The sequence below is a fragment of the Camelus bactrianus genome, chromosome X (genome assembly GCF_048773025.1).
Source record: "Camelus bactrianus isolate YW-2024 breed Bactrian camel chromosome X, ASM4877302v1, whole genome shotgun sequence".
Taxonomy (NCBI): Eukaryota; Metazoa; Chordata; class Mammalia; order Artiodactyla; family Camelidae; genus Camelus; species Camelus bactrianus.
Window position 1 is genome coordinate 1,191,882 of NC_133575.1, and position 14,544 is coordinate 1,206,425.

General features: G+C 50.6%; 1 long non-coding RNA gene across 1 annotated transcript; it reads right to left on the minus strand.

Annotated features, from left to right (window-relative positions):
- Window positions 1-431: 431 nt before the first annotated feature.
- On the minus strand, window positions 432-13,572 carry LOC141576290 (uncharacterized). The gene is made up of 2 exons (XR_012504609.1): window positions 13,285-13,572; window positions 432-1,805 (listed from the first exon to the last, which is right to left on the minus strand). It is a non-coding gene; the product is annotated as an uncharacterized LOC141576290 (long non-coding RNA).
- Window positions 13,573-14,544: the final 972 nt, after the last annotated feature.

Genomic DNA, 14,544 nt, shown 5'->3' on the forward strand with positions numbered 1-14,544 from the left:
AATAAAATGCCATTTGCTGCAACACGGATGGAAGGGTAGAATGTCATTCTAAGTGAAGCAAGCCAGAAAGAGAAAGAAAATGACCATATGAGATCGCTCCCATGTGGAATCTAAAAAGAAAACATCCATAAATACGAAACAGAAACAGACTCATAGACATAGAAAACAAACTTGTGGTCGCCAAGGGGGCGGGGGCTGGGAAGGCACAGACTGGGATTCCAAAATGTAGAACAGATAAACAAGATTATACTGTATAGCACAGGGAAATATGTTCAAGATCTTGTATTAGGTCACAGTGAAAAACAATGTGAAATGGAATATAAGTATGTTCACGTATGACTGAAGCACTGTGCTGCACACCAGAAATTGACACAACATTGTAAACTGACTATAACTCAATTAAAAAAAAGAAGAAAAAATAGGAGCCATCGTATGGGTATGCGCAATTCCTTTTTACTCTTACTTTTTCTCATCTAGAACTTTACCCTGCATTGCCTGTACACCTAGGATCTGCTCCGACCAGGAGTCCACATCGCTACCATCTTTGGTTTCTTCTCCTACCATCGTGGTCCGTATGGCTGTTAACCCCCAGGTTATACAGAACACCCAGGTCTCTCACAGGAGGAGGGTAAAATTACTATTGATAAGCATTTGTTTTGGTGTTTGACTGGGGTCAGCAGATCTGAGGGTTTGGGGCAGAGACAGCGGTACCCACTGGTCCCTGAATCTGGCGCCCACATTTCCCAGCATGCCTTGTGGGACACGTCCAGTGTCACCGTGCAAACGTGAGGGGCGTGCCGCCCACATCAGCGTCTGTGTCCTCCTGTGTTAACTGAGAAGGTCAGAGTTTACAGTGAAGGCATCGTCAGCTCAGACATCTGCATTCCCACCGGGAACACAGCGAGGACAGATCAGTCTTCGGGGGTGGGGGGCACAAAGTGTGTGAGATTCTAGGGTTGCAGTACAACCTAGGCTCCCCTGAGCAGTGTCTAAGTGAGGAAGACAGAGCTCTGGTTACTTTGTTTCACACGTAGACCCCTTGCAGAACAAGCAGATAGTGTCAGCCTTATGGAACGGGGTTGGGGGAGGGGAGAACCACGCCTGCGAGCTCAAATTTAGGTTCTCCCCAAATCAATCCTGCCGACGGGATGGTTCCTGACAGCCAGCCAGAGGGAGGAGCCCAGAGACCTGCCACCTGATTCTCCAAAGAAGATGAATTCCTTGTGGTGCTCTTTCTAAAGCAGAGTAAATCGGAGCGGATTTGAACATCAAGACGGTTGAGGCTCTTTGGGATTTTCCATCTGGGTGGCGCGTCCAGGAAAGAGGCAGTCTGTGGAGTTTGGAACGTTCCGGCCTGATTCTTCCTCTGTCCTAGGACTCGATAATTCATATCCAGCCACAGCGGATGTTTCCTGAATGGAAGCACGTTTGGGGTTATCACAGCAAAACAGGGCTCACGACACCTTGGGGTTTTCATACCGAGTTATCAAATATGGTTGGGAAGTAACCAAAAAAGGTCTCATAAAAGTAATTCTAGTTAAATCTGATTTTCAATAAAACGTGCCTGCTTTCCATGCTGGAAACACGTTCTTTTGTTTACCTCTGCTGACACTTTAAGATTTTATAAATTTCCTTTCTCTTACTCACACGTCCGTATTTATCTTGGGCAGTCCTTTTCTTGAAGTTCAAAACCAAAGTCGAAGAAAATTGGTTCCGGGAGAGGACACCTGGAGGACATGTCTGCATTCCGACATCCGCCTCTCTCACCCAAAGGAAGCAGCACGGCCAGCCTGATTTGTTACCACCTGCAAATCAGAAATTCCAATATTGCTAAGCAAACTGGAACAGATGAGCTTGGCTCCATAGGCCAAAACCATAAAAAGTCCAAGCATTTATTAAAGCTGAAAGACCCAGTCAGAATCTCCCAAGAGTGGCTCTTGTGTCAGTTAAAATGCAGAGTTCGAGATCTTTAAGCTCAAATTTTTGGTTCAAAAAAAAAAAAAAATACATGCACTTCATGTTCATAGCAGCATTATTAAAACCACCAAGACATGGAAGCAACTTAAATGTCCATCAGCAGAAGAATGAAGAAAGGAGATGTGGTGTATGTATACAATGGAATACTACTCAACCATGAAAAGGGATAAAAGAATGCCATTTGCAGCAACATGGATGGACCTGGAGGGAGCATTATGCTGAGTGATATAAATCAGACAGAGAAATACAAATACTGTGTGGTATCACTTATATGTGAAATCTAAAAAGATACAACAAACGAGTGAATATAACAAAACAGAAGCAGACTCACAGATGCAGAGAACAAGTTGGTGGGGACCAGTGGGGGCAGGGAAGGGGGGAAGGACAATGACGGTAGGGGAGTCAGAGGGACAAACTATGTACAGAATAAATAAGCTGGCAGGATACATTGTACAACACGGGGAACACAGCCAATATTTTATAATAACTATAAATGGAGTATAACCTTTAAGAAGAAATTGTGAATCACTATGCTGTACACCTGAAACTAATATGATGCTGTAAATCAACACTATCTCAATCAAAAAGTAAATAAATAAAACTTCTGAAAGAGTGACCTTTTCCTTTCCCAAACAGACAGCTGCTGATGGAACGTTCCGGGAGTTGTGCTCCGATATGCCAGGTGAACAGGGGAACCCCCGGCCGGCGTGATGACAAGTCAGAACCAAGATGAAGTTTCCAGCGTCAATTAGGTACCGGGCTTTTCTGCACGGGTTTAACTACCTGGAAAGATGCCTCATCTCCTTGTTTTCCTGTCGTGCCCAGATTCATGCGGGCCCTCAGTGGGGACCTTCTCATTCCCATGATATCATGAGGAAGGAGGTGTCTGCTTGGGGCGCTTCGGTTCCGTCCTGGGTGCCTGCAAACTCGGAGCCATTCGCAGCACAGCTCCGGGGAAAGGAACGCGGCGTCTGCCCCACCTCATTTGCAACCAAAACAAGGCCCCAAATTGCCTACTGGAAGTTCCCCGAGTGTCAGTTTGGTGCAGGCGTGTACTTGTTTGGAGAATTCTAAAGGAAATTAGTTGAAAGACGGAAAGAAAAGAAGAAAAAAAAAAAAAAAAAAAACCCTTAAGATCCCCCAGACGGCTCTCTGAAACACAGAATCTGATTTGCAAGGGTTGGGGATCTGCTCAGGGCAGCGAGGAGGCCGGATTCGATAGTGCTGAATATTATGTGGGCAAAAAAGAATATTTAAATTTACCAGATAGGAGCGCACGTGTGAAGGGTACTCCGGGGAATTAATGAAACCCAACCGACCAGGTCAAAAGAAAAAAAAAAAAAATCAACCACTTTCCTAGAGACTCTGTGTACTCCGAGGGAAGCAGGAATCTCGGGGGAGGGCAGAGCTCGGTGTTGGAGCACATGCTTAGCGTGCACCAGGTCCTGGGTTCGAGCCAGTACCTCGGTGACAGTAAATAAATAACCCTAATTACCACCACCTCCCACCCCACCAGCAAAAGCAAACAAACCAACAAACATTTAGGGAATTAGAAATCTCGTAAAAATACGGCTTGCATCATTCAGTAAGAAGAAATATTGCGTTACTTTGTTTCCATCATTCAAATGGCTGCATTTGGGCACAGAAACCAGAAATTTCAGAACTCCTGCCCTAGAGCGAAAACTCCCAACTGACACAGTAAACAATCTAATGGTTCCTGGGAGAAAAGAGGTGGGAAGGGGGAAGTTTGGGAGTTTTAGATTTGCAAATGTTAGCTACTATATCTAAAAACAGATTAAAAAAATTTCTTCTGTACAGCGCAGGGAACTATATTCAATATCTTGTAATAACGTTTAATGAAAACGAATATGAAAATATGAAAATGCACGTATGTGCGTGACTGGGGACAGTGTGCACGAGAAAGTGACACGTTGTAACTGATGGTACTTCAATAAAAACAAACAAAAAACTGCCTACACACCTTGGTTAGTCATTTTCAGAGTCTCCCCTGCCCAAACTGTCTATACACTCGGGTACCTCGCTTGCCAAGTTTCTCGAAAACCGTGCAGGGATCTGCGTTCGTGTCAGGAGACCATTATCCCCTTGAGCACGACGCCCCCCGGCTCCCTCCCAGGATGTCGCAAAGTCTGATTCTATTTTGGAGCCACGCTCACCGCCAAGGCAGCGCTAACCTGCAATCAAGCCGGAGTCCGGTCCCACGGCCCCGGCGGCGGCCCGGGGCGCTCCGTGCCCCCCACGGACACTCCTGACCCAGCGCCGGGGCCCAGCGCGGTGCTGCGGGTCGGAGGACAAAGCCATGGCCGTGGCCAGGGGAGGGGGAGGGCGGGGCGAGGAGGCAGGGGTGCTGACTGGGCGGGCCCGGTCCTGACCCCTCGCCTGGTCCCGCCCGGTCGTGACCCCACGCCAGGCCCACCGTGACCCCACACCCGGCCCCGGCCCGCCCTGCCACACGTCAGGACCCGCCCAGCCGTGACCCCATGCCCGGCCCCGCCCACCGTTACCTTACGCCCAGCCCCTCCCAGCCCAGACCCCACACCGGGCCGTGACCCACGCCCTCCCGACCCTGACCCCACGCCTGGCTCCTCCCAGCCGTGACCCCACGCCTGGCCCTGACGTCAACCCGGCCCCGCTCAGCCCTGACCCCACCCCTGGCCATAACCCCACGCCCATTCCCGCCCAGCCGTGAACCCACGCCCTCCCGGCGCTGACCCCACGCCCGGACCTGTACAGACGTGACCCCACGCCAGGCCCTGACCCCACGCACGGCTCCTCCCAGCCGTGACCCGACGCCAGGCCGTAACCCCACGACCGGCCCCGCCATTCGTGACCCCACGCCAGGCCCTGACCCTAACACCCGCCCACGAGGATCCGTGACCCCACGCCCAGCCCTGACCCTACGCCAGGCTCGCATGGCCCTGACCTCACGCCGGCCCCGCCCAGACTTGACCCCACGCCAGGCACCGCCCATCCGTGACCCCACGTCCGGCCCCGCCCTGCCCTGATCTCACGCTCGCCCGGCCGTGACCCGACGCCCGACCCTGACCCCACGCCCGGCCCCGCCCATTCCTGACCCCACGCCCGACCCCGCCCTTCCGTGACCCCACGTCCGGCCGGCCCTGACCCCATGCCTGGCCCCGCCCATCTATGACCCCTCGCACGGCCCTGACCCCATGCCCGACCTGGCCGTGACCCCACTTCAGGCCCTGACCTCACGCCCGGCTCCGCCCAGCCGTGACCCCACGGACGGCCGTGGCCCCACGCTCGGCCCCGCCCAGCCGTGACCCCACACTTGCCAGGCCTCTGACCCCACGCCCGGTCCTGACCTCACCCTCGGTCCTGACCCCACGCCCGGCCCCGCCCATCCCTGACCCCACGCCCGGCCCCGCCCATCTCTGACCTCACGCCCGGTCCTGACCCTACGCACGGACCTGCCCAGCCGTGACCCCACGCCAGGCCCTGACCCCAGGCCCCGCCCTGACCCCAGGCCCCGCCCTGACCACACGCCCGGCCCGATGGTGCGTCTCACAGGCACAGCTGGGCTCGGGCGGCCCGGAGCCACGCGGCCCCGGCCGGGGGCAGGGTCGCTAGAGGCCGGACACCTGTGTGGCGCGGACCCCGGGGGCCTCCCTGTGGGCGGCGGCGCACCCGGGCCTGCAGCCGGGCCCCACGGCCGCGCGTGCACGCGCCTGTCGCCGGGCGTGAGGACGACAAAGCCGAGGCGCTGGGAGCGAGGTGGAGGGGATGTCGGGGGAACCCTGGGGAGGAGCAGGTGTGCTGGTGACGCGCGGAGGCTCAGGTGTGCTCAGCGGTGCGCCAGCCCCTTCCCTCCCAAGCCCCGTTTCTCCTCCAGCTGCTCTTTCCTAGGGATGTTAGTGTCTTACTGTGAAGACGCCAGGTTGCTCCTGGTAACACGTCCTGATGCACGAGTCTCTCTGTCCTCCTCTTTCCCCCTCTCTTGTCTCTCAATCAACAACCCCCACCCCAGACATACAGACAGACACACAGGGGTGCACCCAGACTGCTGTATCTTACTGATTCCTGTTTCTTTTCTTTTCTTTTCTTTTCTTTTCACGCTAACATGCCTCACTCCTGGAGCCTCTCCATAAGCAGGCTCTCCGTGAATATTTGCTGAATGATCGCATCAATGTGTGATTGACACGGTCACCTCTGTAGCTCAGAAGACCTGGCTGACGATCCTTGTGCATTTCGGGCTGTCTCCCAAACACGAAGAGGAAGAAGAATGTGGATAAGCCAGTGCCCCCCCATCCCGGGGAGAAAATGGCCCGGAGGAGTCTTATTTCAGCATATAAATGGAATGGGACTCACGCAGGCGAGTGACCCCCCTGGACGCCAGCCCGAGGGGACATCCTGCCCTGCGTTCACGCCAGTGGGGTGGTCGAGGGTTGAGTTTGCACTCAGCTCCACGGGAGAGCGGGGCAGGAAAATAAGAGTGAAAAGAAACCTCTGGGTTCCGCCCTGCAGCGCGTGGTGTCAGAGCCGCGGCGGGCAGGGCGGGAACCGAGACTGGGCCTCCTGCTGCAGCAGACAGCAGCCTTGTCCCACCCGTGTTCATGGGCCCCCTCCATCCACGTGTCCAAATGCACACCCGCTGGCCTGAAAATGCGTGGGTTTTACCGCCCCCCTCCCTCCCCGGGGGAAGGACAGCTGTCAGGAGTCCCCTCCTGCCACCCCAGCCCTGTGACTTCCCGCCCGTCCATCCGCGGGCACCAGACCCTCGCCTCAGGCTTCGCTCCAGAGGGTCCTCGCCACACACAGGTGCCCAGACAGGGAGGCGTTCTCTCTCACCGCCGGGGGCAGAGGTCGGCCTGAGGAAGCCGCGTCCCCGGAGAAGCGGGTCCCCCCAGGCTCGAGGATGGTGGCGCACTCTGTCAGCGCGCAGTCTCGGAGCCGTAAAATCGCCACGCCGCCCACCCAGGTCGCACACACCTGTCCCAGGTGACAGACACAGAGCAGGTCGCCCTGCCCGTAAGGCTGATGACGCACATGGTCAGCGGTTGCCGGGAGGGAGGGACACGTGGAGCACAGAGGAATTTTCTTATTTTTAAAGGCTTAATATATATATATATATATATATATATATATATATATATATATATATATATATTTGTAGATTAGCCAGTTTTCTTTCTTTTTTTCATTATTCAGTTAGGTAGAATTGTTACAATTTGCACATAATACAACATATTGCATGTAAATACGCACACACAATATACTGCAATACACATTTTTTTAGTTTACATGTAGGTACGGCTCATTATCTCTAAGAACATTGTAGAGTATTCGCTTTTTAAACGTACAGAGTTATCAAAGGAATCAAGCCAACCACAAAGTAAGAATCAACAGAACGCGGTAATCCAGTCAGAAAGGACAGTCACTTTTTTTTTAAAGAGCAGTTTCAGGGTCACAGCCGAACTGAAGGGAGGGTACAGAGATGCCCCGCATATCCCCTGCCCCCCACTTGCACAGACTCAATATCCGCCCCCACTAGAGCTAATCGTTGTAATTGATGAACCTAAATTGACACATTGTAATCACCCAACGTCCACTTTACTCGAATTAGGGTTCCCTCCTGGATTTGCACAGTTCATGGGTTTGGATACACGTCACATATCATTATCGCATCCTACAAAGAGGGCAGTGAAGCCGTTCCGTATGCCACGAACACGGTGGATACACGTCATCATCCACGAGTCCAAACCCGCGGCCCGCACAACACCAAGATGAGCCCCAAGGGAACAGTGGACATCCGTGAATACTAGTGTGTCGATTTTGTCTCAGCAGTGGTAACAAATGTACCCGATACAGTGCAGGTAACACGGGGAGCTGCAGTGAACTCTGCACTGCTCGGTTTTTCTGTAAACTTGAAACTGCCCAGTGTGTTCATGATATTAAAAAATAAAAAGCAAAACACAGTCATTGCTAGGCTCTGTGAGCTCCATGAAGGACAGGAACGGGGGGGCTTCGCTGGGACGGAGTCCCGGGCAGATGGACGTAAAGTCTCAAGGAGGAATCAGGCGTCCACAAGGGGCAGGAGGGCTGGGAGGGGAGTTCGAGGCCGGGACCCTGAACCCCGTGCAGACACGCAGACACGGGGGTTTCCGGGAGCCGGGCCCCAGGAGGCGCAGCTGTGAATCCCACCCTGTGAGCTGCCTCGCCCGTCACCTCTTGGCCCCCTTCCCTCACCCGTAAGGACGCAGGAGACAAACGGCAAACGGGCTGCCTCCCTGGGCAGAGAGCGCTGTGTTTGTACAGAAGGATTGTGAATTAGCCTCCAGCCTCAGCGGAGGTGACACTGAGGTCAAGCTCCCGTCCGGGGGGCCCTCTGGTCCCTAAACAACATGACTACACACGCTGAAGCCAGGTCACCGATCGATTTTCCCCACCACGAGCTTGCACCGACGGAATTTAACTAACTGAACGGCAAAACAAAAGAAAAAGCTCATCGCCAACCCAGGTCGCCCCGGAAATTACATGGATGTGAAGTGACACCTCCGTGACTTTTCAAATGAGACAAGGGGTGGCTTCTGGGTGGAGGAGACGGGGAACGCTTTGCCCCCAATATTGAACGTTCATAACCAGGAGTTAGATTTTAAATGAAACCACGGGAGAGCTCGGTGACTCAGGAGACGTGGGTTTCGAGGTCCTGGTGAAGATGTAATTACAGCCAGCGTCTCCAGATGCTGGGGACAAGTGACATCCATTAATTCATCTTTGTCGGCGTCGGGGTTCCTGGGGGTGGCCCCAATTTCTGGACGGAGGACGCGTAGAGGAGGAGAGGTCATGGAATCGCTATGATTTAAGGCCCCCGCCCTCCCCTCCAGGGCTCCGACAGTCACGTCCTCATCTCTGTGACCCCGCGGGGAGGAAGAAACGAAGGCTGCCCGCCCGCCAGGGATGTGGGAGCCCAAGGGATTGCCCGAGTTCCCCGCTGGGCCCTTTCCTCTGTGCCATGGTGACTTCTCAGAACCTGCCCGGATGGGTGGGCATTGGGGAAGGGACAGGACGGATTACAGGGGACAGCGGCCCCTGGCATTTTGGAGGTGGTCGCGGCTCAGGATGGGGTACCTCGAAGATAGGAAGGTGCGTGTGGGTGGGGATGCAGGCGGGGGGCGAGGGGCACGGCTCCAAGGAATCTGGGGCAGGGATTCAGGCCCAAAAGCCATCCAGCAGCCCATCCCCAGGAGCACGTGGCTGGGGAACACCCCGAGGTAGCCCCGGGGAGCACTGGGCCCCCTCAGAGAACGGGGGAGCCCTGGGGACACGGATAGACTCTGAAAAGGCAACAGCATGGAATAAGGCTGTGGCAAGTAAGTTACGGTGGCGCGGGAGGGTCAGGGATGGTTTGACCTTGACCTCAGGGTCCGCTGGCTTAGCCGGGCTGCACCGCCACGACCGGACGGAGCTGGGGCAACTGGTTGTTTGGGTCACTTTTACTTCTTTTTCCTCTTCCTTTTTTGAACATGTATTTTTTTTTCTTTTGCACAATTTGGTTGTTTTTGTTTGTTTGTTTTTGTTTTTTTACAGTGGGTACCAATCCATAAAAAGGTGTTTTGGCCCCGGATCAGTAAAACACAAGCTTCTTCAGGAGGGCTTGATGTTTCGAGGCTGCAGCTGACGATCTGAGCATTTCTCAAGGATTTAGTCAGTTTTTACTTTTGCTTGATCACGAGTCACGCTCATCCCAGCTGCAGGGACTCCGTGCACCAGAACGCACACAGCGATCCCCGCGTGCCGAGCCGGGGGAAACTTCACGGTCCATCTCCCGGCTGCCGCCGCCGTTCTGTTACCCGCGAAACGCAGACACGAGACTCATGTGTCTAGTTTGTCTGAGACCCCACATTCTGTTCTTCCTTCCCTCCCTCCTCTTCCCTGCCTCCTCTTCTCTCCTTTTTTTTTTCCCCTCCCTGATAAACGACACTGCATTTTTGTTAAGTCGCTGCTGGCCTGCACGTATCTTCTGTCATTTCTATAATTAGTGCTTGTGACCCATCCCTGCCGTATTCCTTTGTAGGAAACCCTGTTTCTCACAAGTGGGCTTTGGCGAATCTTCTCAGTGTTTCTAAACTAATGTATTTGTTTTCCCTTAAGCTCACTAAAGTTTGGTTTCTCACAGCACAGAGGGCCTGCATCAGTACTTGAACTCAGCAGTTCTGTTTCTCTCTTTTGTGCAGACCATTAAAAAAGTTTTTGTGTACATATAATGTATTTTTCTTGAAGTCTAGTCAGTTTACAAGGCTGTGTCAATTTCTGGTGTCCAGCATAATGCTTCCGTCATAAATGAACATCCAAATATTTCTTTTTACATTTTGTTATCATAAGTTATTACAATATATTGAATATAGTTCCCTGTGCTCTACAGTAGGACCTTGTTGTTTATCTGCTTTATATACAGTAGTGTGTATCTTCTAATCCCAAACTCCTAATTTATCCTTCCCTCCTCCCCCCTCCGGTAACTATGTTTTCTGTCTGTGAGTCTGTTTCTGTTTTGTAAATAAGTTCATTTCTATCGTATTTTACATTCCACATATAAGTGATATCATATGATATTTGTCTTTCTCTGTCTGACTTCACTTTGTGTGATAATCTCCAAGTCCATCCATGTGGCTGCAAATGGCAATATTTTATCATTTCTCATGGCTGAGTAGTATTCCGTTGTATGAATGTACCACTTCTGCTTTATCCAGTCATCTGCTGATACGCACTTAGATTGCTTCCATGCTTTGTCTACTGTACACAGTGCTGCTGTGAACATGGGGGTGAAGACCCTGCTCTCAGTTCTTCTGCATACACACCCGGAATTGGGACTGCTGGATCACGAGGTGATTCTATGTTTAATTTTTGACGCCTGTTTCCTGTAGCAGCTGCACCATTTACATTCCCACCAACAGGGCACAGGGGTGCTGGTTGCCCCACATCCTCGCTGACACTTGTTCTTCTCCACGTTTTAAAAATAGTAGCCAAAATTAAACTTACAAGCTTTTTCACAGCAAAGGGAACAATAAGCAAAACAAAATGATAACTTATAGAATGGGAGAAAATATTTGCAAAAGATGCAACTGACAAGGGCTTCAGCTCCAGCATATATAAACAATTCTTACAGCTTAATAAGAAAAAAACAAACCCAATCCAAAAATGGGCAGGAGACCTAAACAAGCAATTCTCTAAGGAAGACATACAAATGTTCAATAAACACATGAAAAAAGGCTCAATATCACTAAATATCAGACAAATGCAAATCAAAGCTACAATGAGGTATCACCTCACACCAGTCAGAATGCCCGTCGTTCAAAAGTCCACAAACAACAAATGCTGGAGAGGCTGTGGAGAGAAGGGGTCCCTCCTACACTGCTAGTGGGAATGCAGTTTGGTGAAGCCTCTGTGGAAAACACTATGGAGATCCCTCAAATAGTAGGAATACACTTATTATGTGATCCAGGAATCCTGCTCCTGGGCACATATCCAGAAGGAACCCTACTTCAAAATGACACCAGCACCCCAGTGTTCATGGCAGCACTGTTTACAAGAGCCAAGACATGGAAGCAGCCTAAATGTCCATCAAGAGATGACTGGATGAAGAAGAGGTGGTACGTTTATACAATGGAATATTACTCTGCCATAAAAAAGAATAAAATAATGCCATTTGCAGCAACATGGATGGACCTGGAGAATGTCATTCTATGTGAAGCAAGCCAGAAAGAGAAAGAAAATGACCATATGAGATCGCTCCCATGTGGAACCTAAAAAGAAAAAATCCATAAATACGAAACAGAAACAGACTCATGGACATAGAAAACAAACTTGTGCTTGCCAAGGGGGCGGGGGGTCGGAAGGGACAGACTGGGATTTCAAAATGTAGAATAAATAAACAACATTGTACTGTATAGCACAGGGAAATATGCTCAAGATCTTGTATTAGATCACAGTGGAAAAGAATATGAAAATGAATATATTTATGTTCGTGTATGACTGAAGCACTGTGCTGTGCAGTAGAAATTGACACAACATTGTAAATGGACTATAACTCAATTAAAAAAAAAAAAAGAAAAAATAGGAGCTATTGGATGGGTATGCCCAGTTCCTTCTTACTCTTACTTTTTCTTGTCTAGAAGTTTTCCCTGCATTCCCAAACACCTAGAATCTGCTCGGACCAGGAGCCCACATCGCTACCATCTTTGCTTTCTTCTCCTACCTTCGTGGTCCATATGGGTATTAACCCCCGGTTTATACAGAATACCCAGGTCTCTCCCAGGAGGAGGGTAAAATTACTATTGATACGCATTTGTTTTGGTGTTTGACTGGGGTCAGCAGATCTGAGAGTTTGGGGCAGAGACAGTGGTACCCACTGGTCCCTGCATCTCACACCCACGTTTCCCAGCATGCCTTGTGGGACAGGTCCAGTGTCACCGTGCAAACGTGAGGGGTGGGCAGCCCATATCAGTGACTGTGTCCTCCTGTGATAACTGAGGTCAGAGTTTACAGTGAAGGCATTGTCAGCTCAGACATCTACATTCCCACCGGAAACACGGTGAGGACAGATCAGTCTTCGGGGGTGGGGGGCACAAAGTGTCTGAGATTCTGGCGTTGCAGTACAACCTAGGCTCCCCTGAGCAGTGTAGGTGAGGAAGACAGAGCTCTGGTTACCTTGTTTCACGCGTCGACCCCTTGCAGAACAAGCAGATAGTCTCAGCCTCATGGAACCCGGGGATGGGAGAACCATGCCTGCGAGCTCAAATTTAGGTTCTCCCCAAATGAATCCTGCCGACCGGATGGTCCCTTACAGCCAGCCAGAGGGAGGAGCCCAGAGACCTGCCACCTGATTCTGCAAAGAAGATGAATTCTTTGTCGTGCTCTTTCTAAAGCAGAGTAAATCGGAGCGGATTTGAAAATCAAGACGGTTGAGGCTCTTTGGGATTTTCCATCTGGGTGGCACATGCAGGAAAGAGGCAGTCTGTGGAGTTTTGGAACGTTCCGGCCTGATTCTTCCTCTGTCCTAGGACTCGATAATTCATATCCAGCCACAGCGGATGTTTCCTGAATGGAGCACGTTTGAGTTTATCAAAGGAAAACAGGATTCACGACACCTTGGGGTTTTCATACTGAGTTATCAAATATGGTTGGGAAGTAACCAAAAAAGGTCTCATAAAAGTAATTCTAGTTAAATCCAATTTCTAATAAAACACGCCTGCTTTCCATGCTAGAAACACGTTCTTTTGTTTACCTCTGCTGACACGTTAAAACTTTATAAATTTCCTTTCTCTTACTCACACGTCCGTATCTATCCTGGGCTGTCCTTTTCTTGAAGTTCAAAACCAAAGTCGAAGAAAGTTGGTTCCGGGAGAGGACACCTGGAGGACATGTCTGCATTCCGACATCCGCCTCTCTCACCCAAAGGAAGCAGCACGGCCAGCCTGATTTGTTACCACCTGCAAATCAGAAATTCCAATATTGCTAAGCAAACTGGAACAGATGAGCTTGGCTCCATAGGCCAAAACCATAAAAAGTCCAAGCATTTATTAAAGCTGAAAGACCTAGTCAGAATCTCCCAAGAGTGGCTCTTGTGTCAGTTAAAATGCAGAGTTCGAGATCTTTAAGCTCAAATTTTTGGTTCAAAAAAAAAAAAATACATGCACTTCATGTTCATAGCAGCATTATTAAAACCACCAAGACATGGAAGCAACTTAAATGTCCTTCAGCAGAAGAATGAAGAAAGGAGATGTGGTGTATTTATACAATGGAATACTACTCAACCATGAAAAAGAATAAAAGAATGCCATTTGCAGCAACATGGATGGACCTGGAGGGAGCATTATGCTGAGTGATATAAATCAGACAGAGAAATACAAATACTGTGTGGTATCACTTATACGTGAAATCTAAACAGATACAACAAACGAGTGAATATAACAAAACAGAAGCAGACTCACAGATGCAGAGAACAAGTTGGTGGGGACCAGTGGGGGCAGGGAAGGGGGGAAGGACAATGACGGTAGGGGAGTCAGAGGGACAAACTATGTACAGAATAAATAAGCTGGCAGGATACATTGTACAACACGGGGAACACAGCCAATATTTTATAATAACTATAAATGGAGTATAACCTTTAAGAAGAAATTGTGAATCACTATGCTGTACACATGAAACTAATATGATGCTGTAAATCAACACTATCTCAATCAAAAAGTAAATAAAACTTCTGAAAGAGTGACCTTTTCCTTTCCCAAACCGACAGCTGCTGATGGAACGTTCCGGGAGTTGCGCCCCGATATGCCAGGTGAACAGGGGAACCCCTGGCCGGCGTGATGACAAGTCAGAACCAAGATGAAGTTTCCAGCGTCAATTAGGTACCGGGGTTTTCTACACGGGTTTAACTACCTGGAAAGATGCCTCATCTCCTTGTTTTCCTGTCGTGCCCAGATTCATGCGGGCCCTCAGTGGGGACCTTCTCATTCCCATGATATCATGAGGAAGGAGGTGTCTGCTTGGGGCGCTTCGGTTCCGTCCTGGGTGCCTGCAAACTCGGAGCCA